Below are 13,405 nucleotides of genomic sequence, written 5' to 3'. Positions count from 1 at the left end.
AGTGTTGAGTTCTCAATATTCCCAGGAATTACAAAAATTTGCATTGTCTTATTTTTTCGAACTTACAACCAAAGTGTAATTGGCACTGTGCACACCATCAAACTAAAACTACCTTTGCTTTCAGCTCCAGCACCATTGACAGACTGAGACTACACAAAGTTCCTCTAAAAATAAATCACTATTGAATTCGATTACTTCTGTATCATTCATTCCTAGCAACAAGACAAGATCAGTCACTGTTCTTGTTATATTTGCACTGGAGAGCTACATTTACGAGTCTGCTTTTATAAATACATCTATATTGTGTGTGGCAATCAGCTCTTTCACGCTACAAGTTGTACACAACATGGTTTAAATAAAGATGGAACTCAGAAGCCCTTGCAGTTTTAGTTTTCTGCAATATTGTTAAGGTGAACTGAAATGATTTTCAAGGAGAGGCAAGAGTGGCAAAAAGCAATGCAATTAAAGAAGATGGAAGAATTTGTATTTGCTTTTACGTCAGCTCTGATTTCCAAAATGCCCAGGAAGTGAATTCACTCATGGTGATCATAATATTAGTCCTAAATAGAAGCATAATAGAAAACTTGAGGTAACAATTCCTAATAATGAAACGTGATCACCTGTGTAATTATATTAATGGACTGACCTCTGTTTATAAATAAGACATTGCCAGTTACAGGGCATGCTACTAATGAAAAAGGTTTCTCTATTGTGGATTCATTTAGATGACGTTTTAAAAATAGTATCAACAATACTATGGAGAAGGCTATTAGATGACAGCTACACTTGCTTTTGTCTACACTGGTGGTTGGAGTGCTCATAGATTCTACTGATAAGGTCTGAAAGAGAGTGAGATCCTACTGCTTTTGGTAGGATTAGATCCCTTCATTGTGAACGGGCGGAAAAAATATCACCAAGCCCAAGGGAGAAAGAAATATGAGAAGATTTTCACCTTGAAAAGGTGGTGAAGATTTTCAGCTTGGAAGGGTGGGTGAAGTGCCAGGGTTGCTGGAAGAGGCAAGTATATTACGGTCATTTAAATAACTCTTAGTTAACCACGTGGATGATAAAAACAATGGAAGGCTGTACAGGGGGTGGGTTACATTGATTTTTGAGTAGATCAAAAGAATGCCACAGTGTTGTGAATCGAAGGGGCCTGCACTGTGCTGTAATGTTCTATGTACCAGCAATGGCTGGAATTTCTGGAAGTAATTCAGACGGCATGGGATATGTACGTCCCAAAGAGGTAGAAGTACTCTAAAGGCAAGATGACACAACCATGGCGAACAAAAGGAGACAAAGCCAAAATAAAAGCGAAAGAGAGGGCGTATAATAGGGCAAAAATTAGTGGGGAATCAGAGGATTGGGAAGATTTTAACAATCAACAGAAGGCAACTAAAAAAGTTATTAAGAAGGAAGAGATAATAAACAAAAGTAAGCTAGTCAATAATATCAAAGAGGATACCAAAAGTTTCTTCAGACATGTAAAGTGTAAAAGAGAGGTGAGAGTGAATATTGGACTGCTGGAAAATGATGCTGGAGAGGTAGTAATGGGGGACAAGGAAACGGCGGATCAACTGAATAAGTATTTTGCATCAGTCTTCACAGTGGCAGACACTAGCAGTATGGTGGAAGTTCCAGAATGTCAGGGGTCAGAAGTGTGTAAAGTTGCCATTACTAGGGAGAAGGTTCTTGGGAAACTGAAAGGTCTGAAGGTAGATGAGTCACCTTGACCAGATGGTGTACACACCAGGATTCTGAAAAAGGTGGCTGAAGAGATTGTGGAGGCATTAGTAATGATCTTTCAAGAATCATTAGATTCTGGAATGGTTCTGGAAGACTGAAAAATTGCAAATGTCGCTCCATTCCTCAAGAAGGGAGTGAGGCAGAAGAAAGGAAACCATAGGCCGGTTAGTCTGACCTCAGTGGTTGGGAAGATGTTGGAGTCAATTGTTAAGGACGTAGTTTCGGGGTACTTGGAGGAACATGATAAAATAAGCTGTAGTCAGCCTGGTTTCCTCAAGGAAAAATCTTGCCCGACAAATCTGTTGGAATACTTTGAAGAAATAACAAGCAGGATAGACAAAGGAGAATTGGTTGTAGTTGTGTACATGGATTTTCAGAAGGCCTTTGACGAAGCGCCACACATGAGGCTGCTGAACAAGTTACGAGCCCATGGTATTGTAGGAAAGATTCTAGTATGGATAAAGCAGTGGCTGATTGCAAGTAGGCAAAGAGTAGGAATAATGGGACCCTTTTCTGGTTGGCTACTAGTGACTAGTGGTGTTCCACAGGTATCTGTGTTGGAACCAATTCTTTTTACATTATATGTCAATGATTTGGATGATAGAATTGATGGCTTTGTTGCAAAGTTTGTGGACAATACCAAGACAGGTGGATGGCAGGTAGCTCTGAGGAAGTAGAGAGGCTGCCGAAGGACTTTGACAGTTAAGGAGAATGGGCAAAGAAGTGGCATATGGAATACAATGTTGGAAAGTGTATGGTCATGCACATGGGTAGAAAAAATAAAAGGATAGAATATTTTCTAAATGGAGAGAAAATACAAAAACCTGAGGTGCAAAGGGACTTGGGAGACCTTGTGCAGGATTCCCTAAAGGTTAATTTGTAGGTGGCGTTGGTGGTGAGGATGTTGGCATTCATTTCAAGAGGACTAGAATATAAAAGTAAGGATTCAATGTTGAGGCTTTATAAAGCACTGGCGAGACCTCACTTGGAGTATTGAGGGCATTTTGGGTCCCTTACCGAAGAAAGGATGTGCTGACACTGGAAAGGGTTCAAGGGAGGTTCACAAAAATTATTCCAGCATTGAATGGCTTGACATATGAAGAGTGTTTGATGGCTCTGGGCCTGTATTCGCTGGAATTCAGAAAAATGAGGAGTGACCACATTGGAACCTATCGAATGGGAAAAGACCTTGATAGAGTGGATGTTGAGATGATGTTTCCTATGGTAGAAGAATCTATGAACAGAGAATACAGTTTCAGTGTAGAGGGGTGTCCTTTTAGAATGGAGATCAGGAGGGATTTCATTAGCTAGGGAGTGGTGAATCTGTGGAATTCATTGCCGCAGGCGGCTGTGGAGACCAAGTCTTTACGTATATTTAAGGCAGAGGTTGATAGATTCTTGATTAGTCAGGGCATGAAAGGATACGGTGGGGGGAGGCAGGAGATTCGGGCTGAGAGGGAAAATCGATCAGCCATGCTGAAATGATGGAGCAGTCTCAATGGGCCAAATGGCCTACTTCTGCTCCTGCATCTTATGGTGTTATGGTATTGTATTCTTAATTGAACTGCAGGGACAGAATCCTCATTTCTCCTATCTCTCTTAATATTGAAGCCCCATTCCTGGTGGTAATTCTCCTCTGCAGTTTGGGCCTGAATTTACAATGAGCAAATGCTCAATCAACCAAACATTTGGATGCCAAAGAAGAAATGTGTCCCACTTGTTAGTATGTCAATATGCACTTGTATGATGTTAAAGAGCCTTCCAAATATTCCGATTCATTTCAGTGTTATATTTGAGTCATATCCATAATACTTACCCATGGAAGAATTTACTGTAAGTGAGGAAATAGTGACATTTTACAGACTCTGAATCTTTACTGGAATGTGCAACACTACTGAATGCTGGAAATCTGAAACAAAAATAGGAAGTTACCTATTCCATGAAGAAGCAATAGGTGAGTCTGTGTCTGAAAACAGAAGTTACACATTTCCAGAGCTCTGGGCTGAAAAGTCACTGGAGATATTAGGAAGATTGGAAATCAATGTGATAAGCAGCTGCTGTGACTTGCTACTACCACAACTGACCCTACCTACTGTCTCTTACTGAACTCTCTGAGAAGTGGTTACAGATTTTACTATCAGTGGAAACTATTATGCCATTTATACAATGTCCATAGTGATATTGAACATCTCTTTTAAATGTCCTCTTAACCTCTTTATGTTTAGAGGAGGAATCCTGGATGCTGCTGTCTCTCTTACATGACTGAAGACACACGTGCCTGGTACCAATGGCCATTGTAGCAAAACCCTTCTACACCTGCATGAGTTTGTGTCTATGCCAGTATGTGCTTATACACACTTGCTTACACATGTGCATATGCATATGCATGCTGTGCACACAAACATATGCCTGCATGTACATTTCCCCTTCTTTGCATAACTGTCTGAGATTAATTGCCTCACCTAACTACTTTTTCCAGGTCTGAAAACAGTACAAACAAGAACTTGTGCCGTAGTCAAGAGAAGGATACAAGAATAAACAGAAGGTCAGTGCAAAAGAAGTCCAAGGTGAAAGGGCCAAAATAATAAAGCAGAGCTGAAATGAAAAATGTTTAGGTTATGTAAAGCTCAGTTTAATGCATGTAAAATTATTACTGGGGAAAACTGACATTCATTATCCACTTGGACAAATTTCAAAATCAGGTATAAAGCATTGTATATGAGAACCACAATATTTTCATGTCAAGTTCAGAGTACTAGCTAAATTGCTAAATACTGGATAGAGATGTATAAGTTTTAACTAATGCAACGTTATGGATGGAAAGTTAATTTACATTATTGAGTAACATTGAACAATTTCTTTGCCTTTTCCTGATGTTAATGATCAGACCATACTGATACGGGATTAATAGGAGTCAGACATATTGATATCAGGCAAAAACTCTTAAGGCTTGACCTTTACAATCAACAAACAAATCAACTTGAGTATAATACAGGCTTTTCCTAATAAAATCTAATTTCTGTATACTTGGATTCTGCGCTCTACAATGGTCAGAAGCACTCTATGATCTATTAGTATTAATGAGAGCTTTCGGATGACCCAAGTTCTATTTATAGCTTTCAAGCTGTGATATTAAACTCACAGCAGTAAGCAACATCAAGGCAAACCCATTAATGAGCAGCTAGCAAACAGGAGCATTTATGTTTTCCGAAGACTTCAATCACAAAGGGATATAGCGGTACAATGTGTACGAAGCAGAACTTACATCCAGGGGCCTGGACAGATCGCATTTAATTTGAACCATGGCAGCTGGGGAATTTCAACTCAGTTAATAAATTAAATAGGTCTGGTATACTATGCCCGGACCAGTAAAGGAGACATTGAGACTGCCATAAAAATCCATCTGTTTCACTAATGTCCTTCAGGGAAACCTGCCACCTTGCCTCCATCTGCCCTGAGAGCTGCTCTTCAAGAATATGTTTCACTTTGGAAATATGTTGGCAAGCCTGCAACAGAACAAGACGATATTCAACAGCAAAGCCCACCTTGTATAGGTGTACACACCAGATTTACTCATGCCAAAGACTCGCATAGCACAATCCATTACTGAACGTTGACTCCTGCTGTGAATATAGCTCAAGCCTCCTTATTAGCAAACTTGTAGGTGTTAAAATTAGGAGTGCTGTGCATCAGACTTATCAAGCAACAACTTGGTATAATCATAACAACAGAATCTTAATGAACATCTTGGACTCCTCTGCAACAATGATCACATTTACGACCTTCACTGGAAACTGGAATCTTCACGAACCTAAAGCTTAGCTGGGCAGGTATATAGGTAGTGTTCTACAAGAAAGGTGGCTATTCTGCATTCTGAGACATACACCTGATGCCTCACCACCCTTCTTCTGCTGGTAAAGACAAGGTTGTGTGCTTAGCCTTCCTGTTCTATTCGCTTTATACTTACGACCGTATGGCTAAGCACAGCTCCAATGTCATACTTAAGTTTGTTTACAACACTACTGTCTTTGGTCGAATCAAAGGTCATGACAAATCAGCATAAGGGAGGGAGATTGAAAATCTGGCTGAGTGGAGCCCCAATAACAACCTCTTACTCAATGTGCGCAAGACCAAGGAGCTGATTATTGACTTCAGGAGGAGGAAACCGGAGATCTGTCAGCCAGTCCTCATTGGGGAATCAAAGGTGGAGAGGGTCAGCAACTTCAAATCGGAATCAAAATCAGATTTGATATCACCGGCATATGTTGAGAAATTTGTTAACTTTACAGCTGCGGTACATGATAAATAAATATGGAGAAAAAAGTTGAGTTACATTATATGTGGTGGCATCCATTAGTCTCACGAGACCATGGATCTGCGCCTGGATTCTCCAGGACGCAGGCCTGGGCAAGGTTGTATGGAAGACCGGCAGCTGCCCATGCAGCAAGTCTCCCCTCTCCACGACACCGATTTTGTCCAAGGGAAGGGCAAGGGTCGATACAACTTGGCACCAGTGTCATCGCAGGAGTTGCCAGAATGAAGTTGGAGGCAACAACGGACTGCGTTAGGGACTGCAGCTCCGGATTTGTCCTCAGGGTTTACTCTTGAAGCCTTTCCCATGAGCGGGTATGGCCATAAGGTAGCGGAGGTTTGAAATTGGAGTTTTCCCTCTCTTACATTATATATACAGTTGACCTTCACTAATCCGACTACCTGTAATCCAGTTCCTTCACTGTGTGTGCCTTCAGGCTTCTGTACCTCCGTCCCAATGGTAACAACATGAACAGGGCATGTCCGGGGTGGGGATCTTTAATGTTGTACACCGCACCTTGAAGATGTCTTGGATACAACAGAGGTAGGCACCCGTGATAGAGCCCCACCGCCCCCATACCAGACAGTGATGCAGCCAATCAGAGTGCTCTTCATGATACATGTGTAGAAGTTTTCAAGTGTTTTAGTTGACAAACGAAATCTCCTTAGACTCCTAATAAAATGTAGCCGATGTCTTGCCCACTTTATAGCTGCATCAATATGTTGTGTCAAGTTAGGTCCTCAGAGAAATTGACACCTATGAACTTGAAATTGCTTACCCTTTCTAATTCTGATACCTCTATGAGGATTGGTTTGTGTTCTCTTGTCTTACCCTTCCTGAAGTCTCCAATCAGCTCTTGGATCTTGCTGACATTGAATGCAATGTTGTTTTACTTGCACCACTCAACTAAATGGTATATCTTGCTCCTGTATGCCCTTTTGACACCATCGAAAATTCTGCGAACTGTGATTTTATCATCAACAAGTTTATAGATGGCATTTGAGCTATGCCTAGTCACACAGTCATGGGTGTAGAGAGTAGAGCAGTGAGCTAAGCACACACTCCTGTGGTGCACCAGTGTTGATTGTCAGCGAGGTGGAGATGTTATTTCCAATCTGCACAAATTGTGGTCTTCTGCTTAGAGAGCTGAGGATCCAGCTGCGGAAGGAGGTACAAAGGTCGGGGTTCTGTAGCTTTTCGATCAGGACTGTAGGAATGATGGTGTTAAATGTTGAGTTATAGTCAATAAACAATAAACAGCATCCTGATATAGGTATCTGCATTGTCCAGGCGATCAAAGCCTGCATCCAGAGCCACTGAGATCGTGTCTGCTGTAGGCCTGTTGTGGCAATAGGCAGATTACAATGGGTCCAAGTCCTTCCTGAGACAGGTGTTGACTAACCTCTGAAAGCATTTCATCACCGTAGATGTGAGTGCTACTAGATGATAGCCATTGAGACAGCTCACACTGCTCTTCCTGGGCACTGGCATAATTTTTGCCCTTTTGAAGCAGGTGAGAACTTCCAACTGTAGCAGTGAGAGATTAAAAATGTCTTTGAATATCCCCGCCAGTTGGTTGGCACAAGTTTTCAGAGCCTTCCAAGGTACTCCATTGGGCCCTGCTACCTTGTGAGGTTCACCCTCTTGAAAGACAGCCTGACGTCAGCCTCCAAGACAGAGATCGCAGGGCCCGTTATTGGATGCTGCAGGGATCCCCAGAGCTGTGGTACTATTCTCCCTTTCAAAGTGAGCGTGAACGGCATTAAGCTCATCTGGTAGTGAAGTATTTTTGCCATTCATGATGTTGGGTTTTGTTTTGTAGGAGCTAATGGCCTGCAAACGCTGCCAGCGTTGACGTGTATCCGATGTTACCTCTAACCTCTCCTGGAATTGTTTCTTGGCTCTTAAAATAGCCTTCTGCAAGTTGTACCCCATTTTCTTATTAGACCTGGATTGCCAGGCTCAAAGGCCACAGGCCTAGCCCTCAGCAGACTCTGAACCTCCTGGTTCATCCATGGCTTTTGGTTTGGGAATGTACAGTCAGTTTTTGTAGGCACACACTCATCCACACAGGTTTTAATGAAGTCGGTGACCACTGTGGCACACTCACCCAGGCTCGAAGGTGACTCCCTGAACACAGTCCAGTCCTCTGATTCAAGGCAGCGCTGTAAGCGCTCCTGTGCCTCCCTTGTCCGTGCCTTCTTGGTCTTCACTACTGGTGCTGCAGTCTTTAGTCGCTGCCTACACTCAGGATGGAATAGAACAGTAGGCACTCTTGAACTTAGTGTAACAGTGGTCCAGTGCGTTACTTCCTCTGGTACTGTAGGTGATTTGTTGATAAAATAATTATTTAGTGGCTTTATTGAGCTGGCCTGCTTACAATCCCCCAAAAAGATGGGGAAGGCATCAGGATATGCTGTTTCATGTCTGTTGATTACATCGCTCAGTTCACCTCGAGCCTGTTTGACATTAGCCTAAGGTGAAATGTACACGCTACCAAAATGACCTTTGAAATCTCCCATAGCAGGTAAAACAGCCAGCACATAATAGTGAGATATTCCAGGTTTCTTGGTGTTATAATTTCAGAGGACCTGTCCTGGGCCCTGCACATAAATGTAATTATGAAGAAAGCGCAACAGTGCCTTAACTTCTTTAGAAGTTTGTAAGTATTTGACATGACATCTAGAACTTTGATAAACTTCGATAAAGTTCTATAGATGTGTAGTGGAGAGTATATTGACTGGTTGCATCACAGCCTGGTATGAAAACACCAATAACCTTGAATGGAAAATCCTACAAAAAGTAGTGGATATGGCCCAGTCCAACACAGGTAAAGACCTCCCACCACTGAGCACTTCTACTCGGAGCGCTGTCGCAGGAAAGCAGCATCCATCATCAGGGACCCCCGCCAACCAGCTTATGCTCTCTTCTCACTTCTGCCATCAGCAAGAAAGCACAGGAGCCTCAGGACTCAAACTGCCAGAGTCATGAACAGTTATTACCTTCAACCATCAAGCTCTTGAACCAGTGGGGGGTAACTTCATTCAACTTCACTTGCCTCATCACTGAACTGTTTCCACAAACTATGGACTCACATTCAAGGACTCCATCTTCTGTTTTGAAAATGTATTTCTTGTTATGTATTATTCTTATTTTCTCTTTTATATTTGCAGTTTGTTGGCCTTTACATATTGGTTGTTTGTCTGCCCTATTGGGTGCAGTCTTTCATTGACTCTATTACGATTCTTGGATTTACTGAGTGTACCCGCAAGAAACTGAATCTCAGGGCTGTATATGGTGATACTTTGAGAATAAATTTACTTAATCTTGAAGTTTGAATTTTCTCAGCTTGAGGTAGATAGAAATAGGGCATGGTGAAATTGCTGGGGGAAAGCTCCGTTCAATGCAGGTTGGCATTTCCATTTTATCCAGGATAACGGACTACCTGACTGGCAGGCCACAGTACGTGCAGCTTTGAGTTGTGTGTCTGCACTTGTAATGCTACTGTGACACTACAATTTCCTTTGGGGTCAATGAAGTATCTACCTATCTAATATAGACGAGTTTGCATTGAAGGGTGAAAGCATTGTTGCTGGATCAAGGGTCAATGTGAATCAATAACACAGTGTGACTCCATGTAAATCAGGATCAGGCCCCCAGAGTTCGAAATAAACTGAAGCTTATCTAGAGCAGAAGATCGGAGAGCAGCCATGAAAATACTGTGGTAGTGTCCCCAGGTGATGAGAATATGGAGTGTGTTTCAGTAGCACTGAAGTCAGCAGAAAGGAAAATTGAGCAGGATGTATAATGTTTGTTTGATCTTCAACTGTAGATTGGCTTCCCACTGAAGCTGAGAATGGATGGATGTTTTAGAATCAGGCAAACACTGTCACACCCATCCTGCTCTCATTCAACGAGCAGTTCATGACATAAACAAAGTGTGGCACCTTGTTTACTCGTTTCTCTATCACCTCAGGGACAATATGCTGTAGTATCTCTAGTGTCACTATGGTGAGGTTAAATAACTCAGCACTGAGCTATCCTCCATCTATGGAGCATCTCGATGGCACACTGACTGTCCAAGGCACCAACAGAGCTCAGGAAGCTAGCTTTTGAATTTACAAATAATAGCACAAGATATTATTAAATCATAACTGATGGCGTGTCATGTTACAGTAATATCTTGTAAACATACTTAGGTGCACAGTTCCAAAGACCCCTCGTCCAAGCCCCACCTCGATGAGCAGATAATGCATATTCCGACATTTATGGTTTGCAAAGGTTTTCAATGATTACAGTTAAATACACACAAAAACATTCTAGATCAACATTTAACATTGCCAAATTGTTAGTGAGTCCTAATGATCTCAATTAATGTGGCATTGCTGCAAGATCTGTTCAGAAAAGGAAACTAAATCACAGAAAGCCTATTAACCTTAACTAAATACATGCTACAGGGGTCTACGTATGAAACTCTGCAGAGGAGGCTGAGTGGGAACAGCTTGTTTCCCCTCTGGCATTGGCTCTTTATGTATCCCAATTAGAACATTGATGGCAATCTTTAGTTAATAAATGGTATTTAAACAAAGATTATATTGTATTCACAGCAGAGGTCAATGTTAGCTATCAATATACATGGCATATCCCACAGATCCATTAACCGCACTGAAAGACTATTGAAAAGGGATCTGTGTGTAAGTGCTGGGGCTGGACATTTTTCTGCTTTGCGTTTTAACAGAGGAAACGATGCCAATCATCGGTAATACATGTTGTGGGGAGAATAGTTAGTTTCAGTATCATGTTAGTTTTGGAAACACTGGGATTGAACATTTATGATTAACTATGCCTTTTGAAAATCAATAAACTTTAATAGACTGTAAATGGAATAGGATACAGATTTTACTGCATTCAAAAGCCTGGAAGATTAGCAGAAGATAGTCAATAAAGCATCACTTCTTAACTGGGCTCACATCTCATCTCCAAACAATGACTGCTAGAAGGAATATAATTACACTGCTCTCCTGAAAGTCTAATCCCATATCACAGTCAATATCAGAGCAAACATCTGTCAAAAGATTTATACATCGACCATTTTTTCAAAGGACAAAAGGGGAACTGCCAGACATGCCCTCAGGTTCTGAACGACGAGGATACAATTTTACTACCATATGTCCACGCAAATAATTCATCCAGTTTCATGACTTCACTCACTTAGCTTCCCTAATCTTTATTCAGTAGGTCAAGGAAATGGAAGTGGGCTTCTGCTAGCTTTGCCACTTAATGACAGCCACACAAAATACTCACCAATCGCATACATTTATTTGGAGGACATTGCTTATGAACAGAAATAATTCTGTTTCACTTGACCAACTTTCTTGTTCAGTAATGAACAACAGGAAAGCAAACGGTAATTGGCTGCGTACAGTGACAATGCTATAGTAGTCATAGTGTGCAGGAATAGGCAATTCCCCTGTCAGTCAGCCTTGGGGATTACATTCCTGGAAGGAATAATGATTGATTCTATGATACGTATGCATCCGTCCTCCAGAGTGTGGCACTTTTCTCAAAGAAAATCTTCTTTTATTGGAAGAAGCTCTTCTTGTTTCTGTTCCCACTGCTCTTTAAGTTCAAAGTTTAAAGTAAATTTATTATCAAAGAACATATATGTCACAATATACAACCTTGAGATTCATTTTCTTGCAGGCAAACTCAATTAATCCAATAACCATAACAGAATCAACGGAAGACTACACCAAATGGGTGGACAACCAGTGTGCAAAAGAGAACAAACTGTGCAAATACAGAAAATGAATTAAAAAAAAGGAATAAATATCAGGAACATGAGATGAAGAGTCCCTTAAAGTAGGTCCATAGGTTATGGGAACAGTTCAGTGATGCGGCAAGCGAAGTTACCCCGTCTGGTTCAAGAACCTGACAGCTGAGGGGTAATAACTGTTCCTGAACCTGACAGATGAGGGGTAATAACTGTTCCTGAACCTGGTGGTGTGAGTTCTAGGGCTCCTCTACCTTCTTCCTGATGGCAGGAAAGAGAAGCGAGCATGATCTTGGTGGTAGGGGTCTCTGATGATGGATGCCACTTTCCTGTGACAGCACTCCATGTAGGTGAGCTCAGTGATGGGGATGACTTTACCCGTGGTGGACTGTGCAGTATCCACTACTTTTTGTTGGATTTTCAATTCAACGGTGTTGATGTTTCCATACCATTCTGTGATGCAGACATTCAATTTACGTTGCACCACGCACCTATAGAAGTTTGTTGAAGTTTTAGATGTCATTCCAAATCTTTGCAAACTTCTAAGGAAGTAGAGGCTGACTTTGATTTGGCCTGCTGTACAAAAGATGCTTTCTCTGATTTAAGTGTTCCACCTCCAATTCATTGACAATGCTGCATTTGCCAAATAATGCCCTGTTACATCTACTGTATATTGTCGCAGTATGATGTTGAAAGACCTGAACCACCTGACGACCCCAGGTAACATCACTGATGATGTGCCCTAGCTTAGCATCATGCAGATGTTTCTGTAAGAACTACCTCCTGGGACACCAGTGACTACCAAGAGTCTGGTTGACAGCCTGGAAAGACAGCAAATCAGTGCAGGGTGGGTTAGCAGCCCTAACCACAGCTCCTGTAAAGGAGTATGCAAGAATGCAAGTTCAAAGAATGGAAAGATACCCCCAGGGAAGCCTGGAGCAGGGGGGAGGCGGGGGGGGGGGTGGGGAGGCGGAAGAGCTTCCCAGCCGGTCGGATACAAGGCTAACGACCCAGTGCAATGGACAAACGGCAACCAGTATATGGTGTCTTTGAGCAAGGCACTTAATCACACAGTGCTCTGCGAAGACACTGGTGCCAAGCTGTATGGATCCTAATGCCTCCTCTTGGACAATATCAGTGTCATGGAGAGGGGAGACTTGCAGCACGGACAACTGCAGGTCTTCCATACAACCTTTCCCAGGCCTGCACCCTGGAGAGTGAAGACTTTCCAGGCGCAGATCCATGGTCTCGTAAGACTAATGGATGCCTTTATTTATTTGATCCTTAATAGTTCATACTAAAAATCAATATCAAGCATTAAAACATGAAAGATCTTTTTCATCTTTTACAACTCTTTACCTCTAGGTAATAATTACTGGCATTTGGAGGACAAATGCAGTTTTAAAAAATCACATTAATTCCAATTACAGAGATTTAGCAAGCTGTGGTAAAATGTAAAATAATTGTGGTCTGTTTCATCACATTGCAAGTGAGTTTGAGGAAGACAATGCTAATGAAGTAGCACTCAATCACATTGACCACAGCCAATTAACTTCTCTTCTGAATGCTGGGGT

At 41.8% G+C, this 13,405-nt stretch overlaps 1 long non-coding RNA gene across 1 annotated transcript in view; it reads left to right on the top strand.

Moving 5' to 3' along the window:
* Positions 1-13,405, top strand: part of LOC134347670 (uncharacterized) — a 56,178-nt gene that overhangs the window by 23,529 nt on the left and 19,244 nt on the right. The window contains exon 2 of the long non-coding RNA XR_010018226.1: positions 4,226-4,291. This is a non-coding gene — a long non-coding RNA (uncharacterized LOC134347670). The remainder of the gene's footprint in view (positions 1-4,225; positions 4,292-13,405) is intronic.

Source organism: Mobula hypostoma, chromosome 6 (genome assembly GCF_963921235.1).
Source record: "Mobula hypostoma chromosome 6, sMobHyp1.1, whole genome shotgun sequence".
NCBI lineage: Eukaryota > Metazoa > Chordata > Chondrichthyes > Myliobatiformes > Myliobatidae > Mobula > Mobula hypostoma.
Note: the sequence above shows the minus strand (reverse complement) of the source record. Positions and strands in the feature narration are given on the sequence as shown.